A 6,831-nucleotide genomic window follows, 5' to 3' on the forward strand; every position below is an offset into this window, starting at 1 on the left:
ATATATTTTTTCCTCTTTTTATATTTTTTCTTTATCGGCTTTCTTCTTTTAAATAGTTTCTTTCTTTTTTTTTTTCTTTTTGAACCCCTTTTTATCCCCTTTCTCCCCCCTCAACAATTTGGGATCTCTTCTGATTTGGCTAAAGCATATTTTCCTGGGGTTGTTGCCACCCTTTTAGTATTTTACTTGCTCCTTCATAAACTCTTATCTGGACAAAATGACAAGGCGGAAAAATTCACAACAAAAAAAAACAAGAGGCAGTACCAAAGGCTAGGGACCTAATTAATACAGACATTGGTAATATGTCAGATCTAGAGTTCAGAATGACGATTCTCAAGGTTCTAGCCGGGCTTGAAAAAGGCATGGAAGATATAAAAGCAACCCTCTCGGGAGATATAAAAGCCCTTTCTGGAAAAATAAAAGAACTAAAATCTAACCAAGTTGAAATCAAAAAAGCTATTAATGAGGTGCAATCAAAAATGGAGGCTCTCACTGCTAGGATAAATGAGGCAGAAGAAAGAATTAGCGATATAGAAGACCAAATGACAGAGAATAAAGAAGCTGAGCAAAAGAGGGACAAACAGCTACTGGACCACGAGGGGAGAATCGAGAGATAAGTGACACCATGAGACGAAACAACATTAGAATAATTGGGATTCCAGAAGAAGAGGAAACAGAGAGGGGAGCAGAAGGTATATTGGAGAGAATTATTGGAGAGAATTTCCCCAATATGGCAAAGGGAACAAGCATCAAAATTCAAGAGGTTCAGAGAACCCCCCTCAAAATCAATAAGAATAGGTCCACACCCCGTCACCTAATAGTAAAATTTACAAGTCTTAGTGACAAAGAAAAGATCCTGAAAGCAGCCCGGGAAAAGAAGTCTGTAACGTACAATGGTAAAAACATTAGATTGGCAGCAGACTTATCCACAGAGACCTGGCAGGCCAGAAAGAGCTGGCATGATATATTCAGAGTACTAAATGAGAAAAAATTGCAGCCAAGAATACTATATCCAGCTAGGCTATCATTGAAAATAGAAGGAGAGATTAAAAGCTTCCAGGACAAACAAGAACTGAAAGAATTTGCAAATACCAAACCAGCTCTACAGGAAATATTGAAAGGGGTCCTCTAAGCAAAGAGAGACCCTAAAAGTAGTAGATCAGAAAGAAACAGAGACAATATACAATAAAAGTCACCTTACAGGCAATACAATGGCACTAAATTCATATCTCTCAATACTTACCCTGAATGTTAATGGACTAAATGCCCCAATCAAAAGACACAGGGTATCAGAATGGATAAAAAAACAAAACCCATCTATATGTTGCCTACAAGAAACTCATCTTAAACCCGAAGACACCTCCAGGTTTAAAGTGAGGGGGTGGAAAAGAATTTACCATGCTAATGGACATCAGAAGAAAGCAGGAGTGGCAATCCTTATATCAGATCAATTAGATTTTAAGCCAAAGACTATAATAAGAGATGAGGAAGGACACTATATCATACTCAAAGGAACTGTCCAACAAGAAGATCTAACAATTTTAAATATCTATGCCCCTAACGTGGGAGCAGCCAACTATATAAACCAATTAATAACAAAATCAAAGAAACACATCGACAAGAATACAATAATAGTAGGGGATTTTAACACTCCCCTCACTGAAATGGACAGATCATCCAAGCAAAAGATCAACAAGGAAATCAAGGCCTTAAATGACACACTGGACCAGATGGACATCACAGATATATTCAGAACATTTCATCCCAAAGCAACAGAATACACATTCTTCTCTAGTGCACATGGAACATTCTCCAGAATAGATCACATTCTTGGTCCTAAATCAAGTCTCAACCGGTATCAAAAGATTGGGATCATTCCCTGCATATTTTCAGACCACAATGCTCTAAAGCTAGAACTCAATAACAAGAGGAAATTTGGAAAGAACCCAAATACATGGAGACTAAACAGCATCCTTCTAAAGAATGAATGGGTCAACCAGGAAATTAAAGAAGAATTGAAAAAATTCATGGAAACAAATGATAATGAAAACACAACGGTTCAAAATCTGTGGGACACAACAAAGGCAGTCCTGAGAGGAAAATATGTAGCGGTACAAGCCTTTCTCAAGAAACAAGAAAGGTCTCAGGGACACAACCTAACCCTACACCTAAAGGAGCTGGAGAAAGAACAAGAAAGAAACCCTAAACCCAGCAGGAGAAAAGAAATCGTAAAGATTAGAGCAGAAATCAATGAAATAGAAACCAAAAAAACAATAGAACAAATCAACGAAACTAGGAGCTGGTTCTTTGAAAGAATTAATAAGATTGATAAACCCCTGGCCAGACTTATCAAAAAGAAAAGAGAAAGGACCCAAATAAATAAAATCATGAATGAAAGAGGAGAGATCACAACGAACACCAAAGAAATACAGACAATTATAAGAACATACTATGAGCAACTCTACGCCAACAAATTTGACAATCTGGAAGAAATGGATGCATTCCTAGAGACATATAAACTACCACAACTGAACCAGGAAGAAATAGAAAGCCTGAACAGACCCATAACCAGTAAGGAGATTGAAACAGTCATCAAAAATCTCCAAACAAACAAAAGCCCAGGGCCAGACGGCTTCCCAGGGGAATTCTACCAAACATTTAAAGAAGAACTAATTCCTATTCTCCTGAAACTGTTCCAAAAAATAGAAATAGAAGGAAAACTTCCAAACTCATTTTATGAGGCCAGCATCACCTTGATCCCAAAACCAGACAAGGATCCCAACAAAAAAGAGAACTACAGACCAATATCCTTGATGAACACAGATGCAAAAATTCTCGCCAAAATACTAGCCAATAGGATTCAACAGTACATTAAAAGGATTATTCACCACGACCAAGTGGGATTTATTCCAGGGCTGCAAGGTTGGTTCAACATCCGCAAATCAATCAATGTGATACAACACATTAATAAAAGAAAGAACAAGAACCATATGATACTCTCCATAGATGCTGAAAAAGCATTTGACAAAGTACAGCATCCCTTCCTGATCAAAACTCTTCAAAGTGTAGGGATAGACGGCACATACCTCAATATTATCAAAGCCATCTATGAAAAACCCACCGCAAATATCATTCTCAATGGAGAAAAACTGAAAGCTTTTCCGCTAAGGTCAGGAACACGGCAGGGATGTCCGTTATCACCACTGCTATTCAACATAGTACTAGAAGTCCTAGCCTCAGCAATCAGACAACAAAAGGAAATTAAAGGCATCCAAATCGGCAAAGAAGAAGTCAAACTATCACTCTTCGCAGATGATATGATACTCTATGTGGAAAACCCAAAAGACACCACTCCAAAACTGCTAGAACTTGTACAGGAATTCAGTAAAGTGTCAGGATATAAAATCAATGCACAGAAATCAGTTGCATTTCTCTACACCAACAACAAGACAGAAGAAAGAGAAATTAAGGAGTCCATCCCATTTACAATTGCACCCAAAACTATAAGATACCTAGGAATAAACCTAACCAAAGAGACTAAGAATCTATACTCAGAAAACTATAAAGTACTCATGAAAGAAATTGAGGAAGACACAAAGAAATGGAAAAATGTTCCATGCTCCTGGATTGGAAGAATAAATATTGTGAAAATGTCTATGCTACCTAAAGCAATCTACACATTTAATGCAATTCCTATCAAAGTACCATCCATTTTTTTCAAAGAAATGGAACAAATAATCCTAAAATTTATATGGAACCAGAAAAGACCTCGAATAGCCAAAGGAATATTGAAAAAGAAAGCCAAAGTTGGTGGCATCACAATTCCGGACTTCAAGCTCTATTACAAAGCTGTCATCATCAAGACAGCATGGTACTGGCACAAAAGCAGACACATAGATCAATGGAACAGAATAGAGAGCCCAGAAATAGACCCTCAACTCTATGGTCAACTCATCTTCGACAAAGCAGGAAAGAATGTCCAATGGAAAAAAGACAGCCTCTTCAATAAATGGTATTGGGAAAATTGGACAGCCACATGCAGAAAAATGAAATTGGATCATTTCCTTACACCACACACGAAAATAGACTCAAAATGGATGAAGGATCTCAATGTGAGAAAGGAATCCATCAAAATCCTCGAGGAGAACACAGGCAGCAACCTCTTCGACCTCAGCCGCAGCAACATCTTCCTAGGAACATCACCAAAGGCAAGGGAAGCAAGGGCAAAAATGAACTTTTGGGATTTTATCAAGATCAAAAGCTTTTGCACAGCAAAGGAAACAGTTAACAAAACCAAAAGACAACTGACAGAATGGGAGAAGATATTTGCAAACGACATATCAGATAAAGGGCTAGTGTCCAAAATCTATAAAGAACTTAGCAAACTCAACACCAAAGAACAAATAATCCAATCAAGAAATGGGCAGAGGACATGAACAGACATTTCTGCAAGGAAGACATCCAGATGGCCAACAGACACATGAAAAAGTGCTCCATATCACTCGGCATCAGGGAAATACAAATCAAAACCACAATGAGATATCACCTCACACCAGTCAGAATGGCTAAAATTAACAAGTCAGGAAATGACAGATGCTGGCGAGGATGCGGAGAAAGGGGAACCCTCCTACACTGTTGGTGGGAATGCAAGCTGGTGCAACCACTCTGGAAAACAGCATGGAGGTTCCTCAAAATGTTGAAAATAGAACTACCCTATGACCCTGCAATTGCACTGCTGGGTATTTACCCTAAAGATACAAACGTAGTGATCCGAAGGGGCACGTGCACCCGAATGTTTATAGCAGCAATGTCTACAATAGCCAAATTATGGAAAGAACCTAGATGTCCATCTACAGACGAATGGATAAAGAAGATGTGGTATATATACACAATGGAATACTATGCAGCCATCAAAAGAAATGAAATCTTGCCATTTGCGACGACGTGGATGGAACTAGAGGGTATCATGCTTAGCGAAATAAGTCAATCAGAGAAAGACAACTATCATATGATCTCCCTGATATGAGGGAGAGGAGATGCAACATGGGGGGTTGAGGGGGTAGGAGAAGAGTAAATGAAACAAGATGGGATTGGGAGGGAGACAAACCATAAGTGACTCTTAATCTCACAAAACAAACTGAGGGTTGATGGGGGGAGGGGGTTGGGAGAGGGGGGTGGGGTTATGGATATTGGGGAGGGTATGTGCTATGGTGAGTGCTGTGAAGTGTGTAAACCTGGCGATTCATAGACCTGTACCCCTGGGGATAAAAATATATGTTTATAAAGCTGTAAAAAAAAAAAAAAAAAAAAAAAAAAAAGAAAGGATGAATACCCAAGTTTTGTAGCAACATGGACGGGACTGGAAGAGATTATGCTGAGTGAAATAAGTCAAGCAGAGAGAGTCAATTATCATATGGTTTCACTTATTTGTGGAGCATAACAAATAGCATGGAGGACAAGGGGAGATGGAGAGGAGAAGGGAGTTGAGGGAAATTGGAAGGGGAGGTGAACCATGAGAGACTATGGACTCTGAAAAACGATCTGAGAATTTTGAAGGGGTGGGGGGTGGGAGGTTGGGGGCACCAGGTGGTGGGTATTGTAGAGGGCACGGATTGCATGGAGCACTGGGTGTGGTGCAAAAATAATGAATACTGTTATGCTGAAAAAATAAAAAATTAAAAAAAATTTATTCTTTCCTTTTTCAACCAATTTCTTATTTTATGAACTCCTTTTTAAAATCTTTTTTTAATTGTTTTTACACTTATATTCTATCCCTTCATTGTATTAAATCATATTTTCGTATATATAAGTTTTTATTTCTTTACAATTTTGGGATACAGCTTCTTCTAACAGATCAAAATACACTAAAAATCTAGTGTATGGCTCTATTCAACTGTTTGATCATATTCTCTTTTGTTTTTTCCCTGTTTCTTACCTTTTTTTTGGTTAAAGTCTTTTTAAATTTTCATCTTTACAGATATATTCTACCCTTTCAACATATTTAATTCTATTTTTGTATACATAAGTTTTTCTTTACAATTTCAAGATATAGTTTCTTCTAACAAACTGATCAAAATACAGGAGATAGCGTATTGCTCTATTCTATTCAACTGTCTGTTTATATCCCTTCCCTTTTTTGTTAGCTTTCCCTTGTTTTTTTTTTCTTGTCTTTTAATTTCCATCTTTACAGTTACATTCTATACTTTCATTGTCTCTAATTTCATTTTTGTACATATAGAAATTTTTCTACATATAGAAATTTCTACATATAGAAATTGTAAAATTTTGGGATTTTAGTTTTCTAAAAAACAGACCAAAATACACACAAAATCCAGTGTATTGTTCTTTTCTGCTCACCTGTCTGATAATATTCTTTCTCTTCGTTTTCTTTTTTCCCTGTGGTTTTGGATCTCTTCTGATTCATTTAGTTATATTTCTCTGGGGTCGTTGTTGCCATTTTAGTATTTTGTTCTTTCAACTATTCTTCTTTGGGCAGATAATAAGATGGAGAAATCCCTCTTGGTCATAATGCATAATTCTTTTTATTTGTTGCTGGATTCATTTCTTAGTATTTTGTTGAGGGTGTTTTGACCATATGCATGAGGTAGTGTTTTGTGGTTTTCTTTTTGTGATGACTTTGTCTGGAATTGGTATCAAGGAATATTGACTTCACAGAATCAGATAGGAAGTTACCCCTCTTCTGTGTTTTGGAATAATTTGTGAAAACTGGAGAATTCAGTGCTGAAACCATCTCACCTGGTCTTTTCTTTGTGGGTAGTTTTTTGATCACTAATTCAATCTCTGCACTAGTTATGTGGGTCTGTTCAAATT

Source organism: Lutra lutra, chromosome 7 (genome assembly GCF_902655055.1).
Source record: "Lutra lutra chromosome 7, mLutLut1.2, whole genome shotgun sequence".
Classification (NCBI taxonomy): domain Eukaryota; kingdom Metazoa; phylum Chordata; class Mammalia; order Carnivora; family Mustelidae; genus Lutra; species Lutra lutra.